Source organism: Panthera onca, chromosome A2 (assembly GCF_046562875.1).
Source record: "Panthera onca isolate mPanOnc1 chromosome A2, mPanOnc1 haplotype 2, whole genome shotgun sequence".
In the NCBI taxonomy this organism is placed as follows: Eukaryota; Metazoa; Chordata; class Mammalia; order Carnivora; family Felidae; genus Panthera; species Panthera onca.
In genome coordinates this window covers 94,391,073-94,406,981 of record NC_138340.1, presented here as the reverse complement: position 1 = coordinate 94,406,981, position 15,909 = coordinate 94,391,073, and the positions used below count along the sequence as shown (strand labels likewise).

General features: G+C 39.0%; 1 protein-coding gene across 6 annotated transcripts in view; it reads right to left on the bottom strand.

Annotated features, from left to right (window-relative positions):
- Positions 1-15,909, bottom strand: part of CDK14 (cyclin dependent kinase 14) — a 614,333-nt gene that overhangs the window by 343,638 nt on the left and 254,786 nt on the right. The gene's annotated exons all lie outside the window — the stretch shown is intronic.

Sequence of the window (15,909 nt, the reverse complement as noted above, 5' to 3'; positions counted from 1 at the left end):
TCTCAAAAATAAATAAATGTTAAAAAAAATTTAAATCCATTTTGCCAATCTCTTTTAAGTGATATTTAGGCCATTTATATCTAATGTAAATATTAGTATACTGGGTCACCTGACATTTGAATCTATTTTCCCTTGGACATCATGTAATTTACACTTCATTTCCAATTTGACTTTTCTTTTATATTTCCTGGGAGTTCAAATAACTTACTTCATTTCATTTTGGTTTTTGTACATTTTTCTTCTGAGCTTTTATATTACCAAGTCAAGGTGGGATTTTTAGGTTTCATACACCCAAGAGCCTGAATGAGAAAATTTAATTTAGATTACCATATTGTGTACAGTTTTCTTCAATTTATGGGTTTTTTTTTATTTGAGAGAGAGAGAGAGCGAGCACATGAGTGGGGGAGAGGGGCAGAGGGAGGAAGGGAGAGGGAAAAGGAGAAGGAGAGGGAGAGGGAGAGGGAGAGGGAGAGGGAGAGGGAGAGGGAGAGGGAGAGGGAGAGGGAGAGAGAATCTTAAGCATGGAGCTCAATGCAGAGCCCATAATCCCAAAACCCTAAGATCATGACTTGAGCCAAAATCAAGAGTTGGACACTTAACCAACTGACTTGCCCAAGAGCCCCTATGGTTGTTTTTTGAAAAGCATTTTTATGAGCTGAAATGCATTGTTTTATATTTTCTGAGTTTTTGCAGCAGTTTTATACAGATGTATTTGATCTATTTCTATTCATCCAAAGTGCTGTGCTCTTAGTTTGAGAGTCCTCTCTTCTCTCTGCTATGTAGTTATTACGGATGGTACAGGTGGGAGAAAGGGAAAGAGTTTGGGGTGTTTTGTTTCTTTTTCATTTCTATAGGATCCTTAATTTCTCCCTTGTCTTTCCTTCTTTACTTTCACTGCCATGTCTTCAAGGGGTACTACCCTTTTGCTATATATCTGAATCTCTCCCATAGGCAATACTTTCCAATGCCTGCCAGTTCCAATCCCATTCAGTTTTGATCTTTTCTATAGTCACTGCTGTGAACTACATGGAGACCCAGTTTTCTCTTTCCAGACTGATTCTGTCTGTGCTTTCATCTCAGCTCTCCACATCCCTCTATTCTTTTTCACAGTCTCTTAAACCTGTCTAAAGCTTCCCTTGTCCCATTCTGCAACCACAGACTTGTGGCATCTCCTAATGTTTTTAAAGATGTGGGTCATGCGCACTTTTATTTGGTCTCTCTGTTGGATTTATAACTTTTGGAGAAGTGGGAGTGGAAGGATTCAAGACTAGGCAGCCATCATTCACTGTCCTCTAAACTTCATGTCCAAGATCAAAGCCTGATACATAGTAGCAACTCAATAAATTTACTGATTGTCATTCATTTAGGTTCCCCAGTGGGGACAAACACACACACACACACACACACACACACACACACACACACACACACTTTGAATATTCCTTGAAGAGTCTGCTACCATCTGGCAGCTCCTCCTCCTTCGATTTATCTTCCTTTTACTATACGACCAGCACTAGCCCCAGATCTCAGTCTATTACAGATAACACTCATTTTCTTTCTTTCTTTTTTTTTTTTTTTTTTTTTTTTTTTTTTGGTAACACTCATTTTCAACACAAGGCCCTTTGATATCGACCGTTCCAAAAATTCAGAGAAGACTGGCTAACACTGTTGTCAATTTCAAGACCTGGGGAAGGAATAGCTGATTCTACCTCTTAAATTCCATTCCTTCCTCCACACAAGGCTCCTCTTTTTTTTTTCTTAATTAAAAAAGGGAATGAGACAACGCCACTCCCCCCATAATCAGACTCACTGCAACACTGCTTACCACAAATAAATGAATACCTTTAGATTTCCCTTTTTATAAATAATACCACAAAGGACATAACCGAGTTATATATATATATATATATATATATATATATATATATATATATTCCTTTAGAATTATCTCCCTATAATGAATCGTGAAAAATGGAACTGCAGAGTAAAAAGACATGAAATATTTACAAGACATTACTTATTAATTAAATAATAAGTGGATTTAGTCTCACATCTTTCAAACCCTGTTAAGAATAAAAGAACCATGGAAGACAGGAAAAAAAATATGCACGTAATAATGCACCATGGAAGTAACCAATCTTATCAAATAACCAAAACCCCTATTAAGTAGGTATATGAGAATTTTATATACTATAAGCACAAGTATTAATTTAAGGATAAACTCTTTTTCATCCCTCAGTAAGACCAGAAATAAACGGAATTATTTCCCCCTAGATCAGTGACCATTCGAGCACGATACTCAAAGAACAGGAGTTTCCCTCTATCATTATTTATTTTAATTAATCTTCAATTTTTGTTTTTGGTATACAAACTGAAGAGAAAAACAAAAAAAAATATTTTGCATGTGTTCTGTCAAGAACTTGTAATCATTCATTTATTCATCAAGAATTTATTAAGAACCTAGTTCCTGACACTGGTGGCCCCTGGATAAATTCTTGATACCCAATAATACTGCAAAACCACATCTTTTAAAAAAGATTTCTAACACCAAGCATAAATCCTAATTTAAACCTTGGACTTTGGGTGATAATGACGTGTTAGTGTAGGTTCATCAGTTGTAATGAATGTACCGTTCTGGTGAGAGATGTTGATATCAGGGGAGGCATAGGGGCAGCAGTGGGGAAGAGGTAAGTGGTGGTGGGCAGGGGTTGTATGAGAACTCTCTGCACTTGCCATTCAATTTTGCTGTGAACCTAAACCTGTATTAAAAAAATAAAGTCTAGGGGCACCTGGGTGGTTCAGTCGGTTAAGCATCTGACTTCAGCTCAGGCCATGGACTCTGGTCATGATCTCATAGTCTGTTGAGTTCAAGCTCTGCATTAGGCTCTGTGCTTAAAGCTTAGAACCTAGAGCCTGCTTCAGATTTCTGTGTATTCCTCTCTCTCCACCCCTCCCCTGCTCACACTCTGTCTCTGTCACTCTCTCTCAAAAACTAAAATTAAAATTAAAACATTTTTTAAAATAAATAAAGTCTATTGGGGTGCCTGGGTGGCTCAGTTGGTTAAGTGTCTGACTCTTGGTTTAGGCTCAGGTCATGATCTTACGGCTCATGAGTTGTATCCCCACATCTGGTTCTGCACTGACAGTGCAGAGCCTGCTTAGGATTCTCTCTCTCCCAATCTCCCTGCCCCTCCCTTGCTCAGGCTCTATTTCTCTCTCTCTCTCTCTCTCTCTCTCTCTCTCTCAAAATAAATAAATAAACATTAAAAAAATAATAAAATCTATTAAAAAATAAAAATAAAGAGATGTACCCATGTTCCAACATACTTAAAAAAAGCAAGTCTGGAGTATTTACTATTTTTATTCAGAAGAAAAATGATATTTTAGAGATGTAATCACCATACAAAACGGGCTGCAGTAGGCATCTCCCTGAATGGCAGAGAAGGCATACAGACCAAGTTCTAGGATGACCTCAATGAATGCGAGCAGTTATGAGAGCTATTGTTATCGCTATGAATTTCTATAGATTTCTCCATGCAAAACTGTTTCAGGACCATATAATATATCCTTAATCCCAAGATAAACTTGAATAACCATATATTTGGTCCAAAGAAGGCCATTCAGAAAGAGAATTAACTCGTGTGGCTGGTCCAACACTGGAAGACAACAAGAGGTGTGTTCCCTCTGAAACTGGGTTAGTAGCAGCAGCATGTAGGCCAAGACCAGAGAAGTCCAAGCCGCCATGGAAAGACCTTCTTCCTCTCACATGTGTCCACCATGGGCAGGTTAGCTTTACACGCTAAAAACCTTGGGGTGCCTGGGTGGCTTAGTCGGTTAAGTGTACGACTCTTGATATTGGCTCGGGTCATGATCCCAGGATCGTGGGATCATGCCCCAAGACCGGCTCTGCACTGAGCATGGAGCCTGCTTGGGATTCTCTCTCTCCCTCTCTCTCTTCCTCTCCCCAGCTCGTGCGTGTGCTTGCATACACTCTCTCTCCCTCATAATAAACACTGAAAATAAACCTTATAGAAATAACATCTACAAATTTATTCTACCCGAGTTTTGTAAATTAGCACACCTGAGAAAATAATTACAACAATAAAATCACAGTACACGAACAGTGAAGGAACAACCATTATATAGACTTACGATAGTTTTGTATTATTAATTTCAGTAATTTATAATCTTTCTTTTAATTATTCAACTAGCTCATCAGCCTTTAACAATTAAAACTTTATTAAATAGCTAGCTTTCAGATATTAATCTGGGGGCCAATTTCACATTTGCTCATTTTAAAAAGGATACTTGCCCCTGCACTAGTCCTCTGAGGCTGATTGATCCTCAGAGATCAATATTTCAAACCACAAGAGGGTATTTGAAAATGATGGTCAGATATGGTACTTCATACCTATCCAGTGCAGAATGCATACATGTGAAATGAATCAAGGACTTAAAGAAAACATGTTGCCTGAAAGGAACCTGGCTTTGTGAGGCAAGTTTTGTAAATACATCATACAATAGGATCTGTACAACCTTGTCCAATTTCATTTTTCAACTTATCCTCTTAGCCTGTCAAATTCAGTAATGATCCATCCTTATCAGCAACAACTCCAGAAAGGTACTGAAATTTCCACTAAATTAAGAATCCCATGCCTTGAGGATTCTTTGCCTTAGGATTTTTTTTAACCACCCCTCCATGCACCTCCACCATATTGTTTACTGCCTTTCTCTCACCACTTACACCTAAATTGTTGCACATTTCTCAAAGTAATGTCTCCACACTCGTCATTTCCCATGGCATTTCCCCCACAATTTCAGTAAAACTGAATTCCTGCCATCATTCATCTTGGGGGAAAAATGTTTTTTTTTTTCCTCCTGACAGTGACTAATAAAAGAGTCATGTTATGTTTCATATATTTTGACCACTTCTACATGAAGACTCAAAGTCTCTACATTTCTTTTTAATAAGTCTCAATTATTACACATTTTAGATTTCTCTTTTTTTAATGTGTATTTATTATTTTTGAGAGAGAGAGAGAGAGAGAGACAGAGAGAGAAACAGAGTGTGAATGGGGGAAAGGCAGAGAGAGAGGGAGACACAGAATCCAAAGCAGGCTTCAGTCTCCAGCAGCCTGACGCGGGGCCCAAACACACAAACTTCTACCTGAGTGGAAGTCAGATGCTTAACCGACTGAAACGCCCAGGTGCCCTACAGATTTTAGATTTCTAAATACATTTATATACACTTTTAAAGTACGCTATCACTTAAATAAGTACCAATATCTGTATTTGAAAGCAAACTCTCTTTCTTTTCGGATTTACATAGCTAATTTGCATTTAAAAAAGGATAGAGCCACTAATTTCATAGCTGATGGCAGACAAACAGCATTGAAGGGCAGAAACCAGTCTATGATATCTATCAACATCAGGGAAGGTGACAGACCTGACTAGCTCTGAGGCTGCCAATGCAGCAGCCACTGCTCCCAGCGAGTTGCCAGAAACTGTAACTCCTGCTGTTATCAAGGCAAGTAAGTCTCCTGGGCTGCCAAGTCAGACCAGTGATTAGCACCTACAAGTTCTAAAACCAATATGTCTCCCTTTTCAAGACAAACACTGTCAAAATAATACCCCATGTAATCCTAATAATATCACGGGTATACCACATGTTATTTTCCCATCGTTTGCTGACAAACAAATCCTGCAACGTTAGCATTAGTAATTCCAGCATGCTTGGTTTCTCCACAAATTTTAAACATATGGCAACATTTTAAATTCATTTCATCAGCGAGGTTTGAAACAGTTCAATTGTACCTGATGTACAAGACTTGTAATTTAGGGCTGAGGGCAAAATTCTAACAACAGTTTAAAGAGTGTGATGTTGAAACAATACAAAAACAGAAAAACACTGTTGCTTATAAAAATAATTGTGCCTCTGACAAAATCCCAGTAGGAAGAAGGACACAAGGAGCCTCCCTGAGTCTGGTAGCAGGATTCGGATACCCGCTTATCAGCCATATTGAAACCTTCACCTCCCACTTTGAGAATAAACCTCTTCAATTTCCACTCTGACTTGGAAGAGATAAATATCACCTATATTCTGATTTATCATGATTAAATAAATTCTGATTTAATAGAAGAGTTCAGAGTATGTTCATTTCATCAAGCTCCCACTATAGTGGCTATTTTAAAAAGCAATGTTAATGGAGAAAAGGACAAAACCTTTCTTTAAGTTTTGTAGATCATTATTTGATACCCTACCAGGAAAGGAAAGACCACAAACAAACACAACCTATCCTTTCTCACTCCCCCTTTAGCCTCTGGAAAGAAATAGTATATTCACATTTCTCTCTCTCTTTTTTTAAAATGTGTTCTTTTCCAGGGGGGTAGATGGAGAACCTGACGTTTCTAAAAGACAAAAATTACTACTAATTAAACCTAAGGAGCCAACCATATCTCAAGCTACAACTAAAATAGACATGAACTTTTTTCTTTAAGCTCACAGCTAGATAGCTCTGTGGGCTGCTGAAATTCACTTTATACTAGAAACAATAAGACTACTTACTTTCAATGAGATGTTACTTGCCAGTGCATTCTAAATATTTTCATAGCTGAAATATTCTGAGTGGGAAAATCTCCAGGGTGAAGAGTGGAAAAAAAACACAAAGAAACAAAAAATAAAACAATACATGCAGAGAAAAGACAAGATTGCTTGTGTAACTGTGTCTCAGAAGACCAGATGATCTAGACAGAGAAAGGAACAGATATGCAGCTCCCAGGTAAACTTGTACACAGTTCTGCAAGGTATGCTGGCTAGGTCAGCTACATAGCAGGAGAAATACTATGGTTTTACTAGTTTCAGACCTTTCCTCTAATGATGTTCTAATATGAAAAATACCCACACACACACACACACACACACACACACACACACACACACACACTCATAAACTAACAAATGAAAAAGTAAAAGAATTAAGTTAAAAAATGGAACTGTATCTTTGATTCCATTTTTTGCTTTTTATACTTTTATACACACACATATACAGAGAGTCAACTCTCTTATGGGGAAAAGAGGTCATGGAAAACCCAAAACACAAAGTCAAAATGTGATACCACACAAACTTAATTTAGCTAAAATTACATTCCAGATTTGGAGACCTGTTTCTTGACCACCGGTATCATCCAAACATGCAAAGGTAATACAACACATTAGGAATACTTTATAAATATCACATAAATTGTTTCCTATCCATCAAAAAGTCTACTGTTTTTACTTGCTCCAGAACTAAGTTTTTCTATTTGGGGACAGACCGAAATTCAAGCACACTGCATATTCCTCCTGCTTTGCTCCACTCCTAATTTCCCCACCATCACAAACCTGAAGCACGATACTAGAAATGACAGACTCCACCATTCCCCCTTGCCATCAATATGTCTTTACCCACCACTTGACTACTGGCAAAGAGCAGTCAGTGGGGGGCTATTTTCACACTGCAGCCTCACATCCACATCGAATGTTTACTAAATCACTTCAAAGAACAGATTTCTCTAAAAGTATAGCTGAACCACGTAAAACTGCCAATATTTGACATTTTTGACCTACTAACACAGCAATTTCACATGGTTCAACCTAAGAGTTTACCTGGCTCAAAACAATTTTAACTTTTCCACAAATGCATTGTTACTTTTACCACTGCAAACTTTCAAACCAATTAATCTGCCACCAAATGGCTAAGAACCCACTCTGCATAGGAAAAAAGAAAAAAGTCTCTGCTTATCAAACTATGGTTACAGCTGAAGGCAGGAATACAGAAACAATTTCATTTTCTACATGTACCTTTCTATATCATTTGAATTGTTGATGAGACAGATACACTCTTTTTATAGTAAAAAAGAGATCTTGAAAAGTTCTTTATTACAAGTGGATTGGCTACAGAGCATTGCCATAGCACTAAAAATGGCATACAGATGCTTAACTACACAATTAATATGCAACTACAATACAACTACATTAATGAATCATTAGTGCAATGTGATTCTGCACTATGAATCCCTCCTCATTACTAATCCCTCCTCACTAGGGTATTGGTGTAAATCCTTGCATTATTAGGGTCCGTTTTCCTATCTTAGAACACTGCAGGCCCCATATCAGCCTCCAATTTGTTCGCATATCACATGATAATCCAAACTGTTAAAACTGTTTCTTGTCTAAAGACTATATCCCTGAATGAAGATTAACGTACTCACCAAAAAAGATTCCTGGTTTTCTTGTCTCCAATTACTCCCAGATGAACCTGTAAATGACCCACCAGCTGCCTTTCCATGCTCTAGCTCATCTTGTTCCTATATGCCACTAGAAAGATCCACACATGTATGTGAAAGCAGACGTGTGGTTTTCTCAGATGTAAACATCTTGGTAGTAACTTCCACAGAAACAAATCTTGCTAAGTGACAGGTTTGGGAATAGTGGCGGTCATGCTCCACGTACTACCATCTTAAGGCAGAAAAGAGACAACGCAGGAACTGAGGGTTTCTGGAAGACTTAACAGAAGAGCTGGTTTCCATCTGGCTATAACAACTAAGTTTACAAGCTATTAGGTGGTTTGCCCCTTTATACTTTATTACATGTGGGCTACATGTATAGTCAGCAAGAATACCACAAAGTATGCAATAAAAAAAGATATGTGGTTGGGCCACTTTATGTCTCCTTGTTAAGAAGAACAAATATTGATATCATAATAGCTATCACTATGTGACTAGACTTAACCTCTCCTTACATGAAAATATGTGAATAGCTCTCATATAGTTCACAAAAATAAACAGAAGTCTAAAGTAAGAAAATATTTTCTTTGCCATTGCTTCAAGTACATGGGGCCAGTACATAGGGGCCAGCACATACGACATTCGAGTTTGCAAGATACCACTCAAAGAGTGGAACACAGATTCCTTCACAAAGTGGGGTAATGTTGCAGCTTATTTCCAGACACAATGGACTCAACCACCCTTCGTTAGGAATTAGGCTGTTTGTATGACCAGAGCCACTGCTACAGGCCCATCATGGGATGTTTCTAAAAGTGTGGTCCTTCAATGATTCAATGACTCACATCAACTGCTACTGAGGCAAATTCATTAGGCTCTATCCCACAGCTACCAAATCCAAATCAATGGAGGATGGGACCTAAGAATCATCCAAGAGATATTTATTTAATATCTACTGTGTGCCAATCAATAGACACAGGAGAAACACAGACAAAACTCCTATCCCTGTGAAGCCTTCATTCTATATTTTGACCCAGCTTTCTATTCAATGCTTATGCATCAAGCTTAAACATCACTGTGCTATGGTTCTGATATGGAGGAATGGGTAGCATGTTTATGGTGTGTGTGTGTGTGTGTGTGTGTGCATGCACATGCCTATGCATGTGTTTATGCACTTAGTTTCACTGCAATCAACTCACTGTTCCACAGGCAAATCAAAAGAAACAGCAAGACAGTTTGTATACCTAGTTAGTATCTATTTTTCTCTCTCACTCTCTTTCTCTCTCTTTCACACACACACACACACACACACACACACACACACACACGCATGCTGAAATAGATGCCACTGAAAGATAAAGGTCTTGGGCTAGAAGTAGAGAGAATTCTTTATTCTGAAAATTTGATGGTATTTTGATATGTATTTTTTCCTGTTCAGTTAAAAAAAATAAAAACGTCAACTCATAAAGCTTTTTAATATAAATCAAATGTTGATAAAGTCATCATTATATGGACCTTTCAATCCCACAACAATTTTTGAAATCTGTGAAAGAATAAGGTTTTGTGCAAAATTCTTGCAATAAGCATCGCATCAGAACCAGTGCTTCGAGAAGCAAATATAATAGAAATACTATAAACTGATGATGAGCACAGAAGGAAGAAGAAAGGAAAGACTGTAAAAAAATGAATATGAATTTTGGTTATTCTTACCCTTGAATATCCCCTGAATTGAAATTTCAAACATACCACTACTTGATTTGACTTAATAACATAGTCAAAGCTATAAAAATTTCGAATTACAGCTTAATTCAGTAGCAAGTGCACAGTCCCATAGCCTCGGTTAACCTTCTGGCAGGCAACGACCTCCACCCTTCCCATGACAAAACTCAGTGAACTGTTCCTGGGTCTGGATAAGGCCTTGAAATCCTTCATCCTGCCTCTAATCAGCAGTGGCCCTGATGGGGACCCAAGTTCGCCTGGGCTCTGCTGAGTGAGCTCCGTCACTGATGGGAAGGTCCCTGATACTCTGCTCCCCTCCCACCAGTGCTTCCTCCCTCTCAGTGTGCAGTGATGCTTGAGCACTGATGACACAGCACCTGGTCCACTCCAGCACCACTCACATGGTCAGGGGCTGTACACGACATTTAATGCAAGAAAGGTAATCAAGGGTTCAGTCAGGGAATGCCTTCCGATCGTACAGACGCATGACCAGCAAGTCCCAGTCTCTGACAAGTCCCAGTCTCTGAGTGCTCTCATTCCTCTCCTGGCAACTGCAGCATTTGAAGGAGACTTTTCTATATGTGGAAGTATACAAACGCAAGACAGGAAAACCAATATACCTATAACGGTTGGAGTGGTATCTCATGTGTTCAGTATTCAAAAGTATATGATGGGGAAAATAAAATTGTTTATACAAAGTTCCACAGGCAACATGTTATTGGATGAATTTGAGGAGAGTGTCCTCCCAACCTTTTCTGAAAGTAAGGACTTCCTAAATCTCTGCACTACAGAAGCTACTTCAATACAAAAACAGTAAGAACAGCTTTTTAAAATCTTAATAGAGTCTCAGATTGTCTTCTTTAAAGTCACTATCTACTTGTTCAAACCTGGCAACATCTTAGAAGTGGTTGCTTTCATGTACCGTATTACACACTTGCTTGACATAAAACATTTCTCTACGAGGAGAGCTATATGAATGAAGTGAAAGACAAGTAAGTTGTATGTTATACACTTTATGTTTCTAAATTTGCAAGGTTACTTCAGATTGTCACGGCAGTTTAAAAAAAATTGCCATTTTTTCTTTGATGGAGCACCTGGGTGGCTCAGTCGGTTACATATCTGACCTCGGCTCAGGTCATGATGTCACAGTTTGCAGGTTCGAGCCCCACAGGGCTCTGTACTGACAACTCAGAGCCTGGAGCCTGCTTTGGATTATGTCTCCCTCTCTCTCTGCCCCTCCCCCACTCATGTTCTGTCTCTCTCTCTCTCTCCCTCAAAAATAAATAAACATTTTTTTAAATGCCATTTGAGAAAATTAAAAAGGGGAAGAAAACTATACTCCACTATGGTCTCAAGTTTTGCACCTCTATCTCCACCAGAGGAATGTGATCATGCAATCATCTCGGCAGGAAACTGCTGGACTCCTGACACTTGAGCCTCAGATACTGTGACCGTGCAGGGGTTTTTCTTAGTGTCTCTCTAAGGTACACTTGTACCTGGTACTGACAACAGTTTCTGCTCATATGACCTGCCTTTCTCTAGAAGAAGGCAGCACCTGAGAACTCTGGCAAGCACATCGTCGTTGGCTTCACCATCATTTTCTCAAATGTATTCTAACCCCTACTAACCCCCATTTCCCTAATAAAAATTCATCTTGCTTCCTGCACATTATACACATGTACATACACATACATGTAAAACCTTAGTGCGTTAAATATATGTATGATCTGACTTATGCACAGGGGGACTGACCCATCATGCACACCAGAAGCAGTTTGCACAGAACAGTGAAGCTAAGCATCACCTCCAGGTGTATAATCCAACCCTTTGTGTGAAAATTGAGGAAACCAAATATACAGAAGTATGGCCACAGGGTTCCTGACTCCCACTACAGTACAACGCTCTTTCTGAATCAAAATAAGCATCATTTACTTTTCTCACTGTCTTGGGTTTCTTGTCTTCTTTCCTAGTGCTTTGCTGTGGTCATGGTTTCTCTTTATCTTCATATCTAACCAGGTGTTGAGGGCAACCCCCTCCAAAAAAACCCAAAAAACCCTGAAGCTGCGAAGACTGGAGGCCACCAGAGGTACCTGTGCAGGTGTTCAGCTGAGGCATCACCACCTGGACTAAAGAGGTTTAAAAAGATAGTATTAAGAAGAGAGCTAAAGGGGAAACTGCTATTCAAATTGTCCGTCAGATCAAGGCTCTTCTCTTCTTAAAACCTTTCAATGGCCACTTAGCAGGACTCATGGGCATAATAGGGCCCTCAGTGGAGCTCTCCTCTGCTCCCCCAACCCTTCACCACACTCTGAACTGCAGCTGCACAGCGTGCCTGAAGAGCTGGGGTCTCCACGTGCTCTCACGTCTCTGGGATGTTCCTCTGTCTTCCATCCTCTCTCCCATAGCCTTAGAGCCACACGGTCCTACCAACTCTTCAGATCTCACCCTGGCTATCACTTCCTTTGGAAGTCTCTGCTGACCCCCAAGGCTCAAATTAGGGGTATTTTCGATGAGCCCCTCCACACTGTGAGGCATCCTGTCCCAGTGTTAGAATTACCTGATTCCCTATTTCTACCTGCCTGTATCCCCCATCACTCCTTATTTGCTCTTACTCCAGCTGTGCTCATAGCATGCAATTCAGTGCTGAGTTTAGAGAAGATGCCTGTTAAGTGCAGAATGAATAATGCATGCATAAATAAGAAAAATAAAATCCTTAAATGATCTTCCTTAAATTGCCGCAAGCGGCACACTTCCTAGTATTGCACTCTGCTGTGGGTTGGTTATCTTATGATAATGTGTTTAGTTCAGCCTGGATGTGTTGATCGAAATAAATGTGTTCTCATCGTGTAATAACTGACAAACACACTGAGGCTATACATTTCACTGAATTTTAAAAAGAAGCAAAGAAGCATCCTATAGGATGCCATTAGCAGCTTCCCTTTTGTAAGTAGGTGAAATGCTGTGTACTAATGCTATGACTAATGCTATAACTAAAAATTCATTGTTTTATTTCCATTCACATTTCAGATTATGGAGAGATGGTAAAAGATTTGCTTGAAATTGTATTTCAAAAAGCTCATGTTAGAAACTACTATTATATCCTAACATTTTACCAGGAATGAGATAAGCTCAATAAACAATAAGGCAACATCAATGACAAAAGAAAAAGTTGTCATACATGGGTTTACAGTAGAGTGAAATCCAACCCACAGACTTGGTTTATTGGCTTGTGCGTTGTTTTAGAAATTTATTAAGTATTTTAAAACTGAAGGATTTCACATAAAGTGCCCCACACTTTGGCTTTTCTAGAAAAGCCCAATGTAGATAAAAGCTGTGTGTCCAGAGCTACACAGCTGGCCCCTTATATAAGACATCACTGCTACGCTTCCCTACCCTCCTTGTCCCCCAAGAGTGGCAGAGGCTCCTATAGTCTGATACCTGATGGACCTTTAAGTTTGAGGTCTCTGAATCAATATCTGACTGTCACATGTAAGAGTCCATTACCTTGATTGCATAAGCTAAAGTAACAATTATGAAGAAATTGGAAGCTGCCAATTCAAAGTGGGTTTTATGAGTCCCACAAACCACAGAGTAAGAAAGGGGACTAGAAAGAGAACAAAGAAAATGTTATTACAGCAAGATCACAATTTCTACCAAAGAAGAATAGACAGAAATGAAATTATATCCATTTTTAAATTGCTCATCTCAAAGCCCCACTGAGACCCACTAGGTAGAATAGGAACCCCTTGGGACTTTTAGCACAGGACTTTTTTTATATGTCATCTTGAATACAGATTCATTGACTGATAGATCCAAACAGGTCTTGGAGGACCTTCAGTGCAACTGACGCAGTTTTAGATGAGAATATTATAGCCCAGAGACATTGTCAAAAGTCATACAATTTGGTACATCACTTCTCCTTTCTAGCCCTCTTTTTTCCCAATTCATTCTCAGAGATTGAGGGGAAAATGACAGGTAGGCATTAAAAATCTGATATTTACATCCTTGGAAATGAGAAATAAAGAAACAAAACGGACATATTCAAGGTAGCAACAGTAGCCAACGGCCGAACTGGGCCAAGAGCCAGATCTCTAATTTACAAACCATTATACCTGTAAAACTGAGGAGTTTAAAGTCTGAGAGAACTACACACGATGTTTGTGATGGCCTGGCAGACCCCATCCCCCAACACACGAACAAAGGACTGAACTGGGAGGAAGGCAATCATCAGGGAGGAAACCTAAAGCATGAAACTCAGAGCAAATTAATCCAAATAATATTTAACACTGACAAGGATGTAAGGAAATAAATACACTCAGACACTATTTGAAGTCAGATGTTACTGAGGGGGGAGAGAAGACTGGTCAACACCATTAAAAATTAAAATACTTCTCATAGGCCTTAAATCAGCATTTTTCCTGGGAATTTATAGACATAGATGCAGAAATAAGCAAAGACACATTAATAAGAATGTTTTGTTTTGTTCTTAGTAAACAGTAAAATTTGAAATATTCTAAACTGCTCACTGTGTCCTGGCTAAATAAAATTCATATAACAAATAAAAACTGTTTAGCTATTAAAAGGAATGCAATACTTCTATAAGTACTAGCAACAAAACATGTCTAAGATATACTGAGGGGGGGACATCAACTTGAAAGCAGTATGTATTTAAAAGGGAAGTAAGAGGGAGTAGTAATACTCCAGAAGCTATGAACAGAGAGCTCTGTGCTGAATGACACTGGGCTCAGGAGATAAAGTACGGGTGGAGTGTTAGTTTACTTTTTCTCTTACATTCACTATTAAGTTTAATGTTTTTTACTTAGGTCATCTATTATTTAATATTATAAGTATAGCTAATAAAAAATTAATGAAAAAAATTCAAAATTCTTCCATTCTTTATAGGTATCTATTTAACCAAATAATTATTCATTCATTCAACTAACATTTATCAAACACCTATGATCTGTTTGTGATTGTCTAACCTTGGAAGATGTGGAAAAGTACTGCAAGTGCTGGAGGACTTTTAAGATCTTACTCTTCTAGCAATACAAGCCAAAATCATACTGTGCTTGCATTAGCTAGGGAGCAGACAAGCATCCAAGAACAACTTCATATTGCTTGGTATGAACTGCCTAGAGAAATGTTTGATGAGTACGATTACCAGCCCTGCTTTCCCAAGATAAAGCAACGGAACAAAAATTAGTAAGTTTCCTTGCCACACCCTACATCCCCCCCCTCCAAATCTTCTGATGGAAGTCTTGGGAGGAGAGAAGGTAAGGAGAAATAAAGTTCTACTTACCCTCCATCCATTCATATATAACAGCTATGGGGAAATGGACCAGCCAGAAAGTGAAAGGGCTCTCTGACAAGGATAAGGGGAAATGAAAGATCAGGAATCTCTATGGAGGCTGAGCCCCAATGTGAGACTGTGGGGTTCCATTTTGGTTAGATGATGCTCATATGAATCACCTCATAAAACCAAGACAAGCGATTGAGCCACAACCAGGTGACGATTGATCACACCCACAGCTGGCCATTCTTATCCTCTGCCCTGATTACAACTAACCTATGCTGGCATGGTAAACTGGGCAACTGACTGTTGGTATGTTTTTCCTCTTTTCCTGCTACTTCAACAAATAAATAGATTTCTTTGTCCCATTTTAATACCTGAAGTACCGCTCAGTTTGATGGAAATGTGCAAATGAGCTACTTTTGGCAAGCTGAGATGACCTCCTGTAAATGTTCCTGGAGCTAATGCAGAGAATGGCCATCAAAAGCACAGACTGTGGCAACTCAGAGAAGAATCTTACCTAGATCCTCACGTGAGGCAAAACTTTTACACTCAAGTGGGTAAGAACGGACACACAAGTAACTCTGCTATCACAGATCTCTATACATGCTATAGGGAGTAGCAACTGAATGACTGAA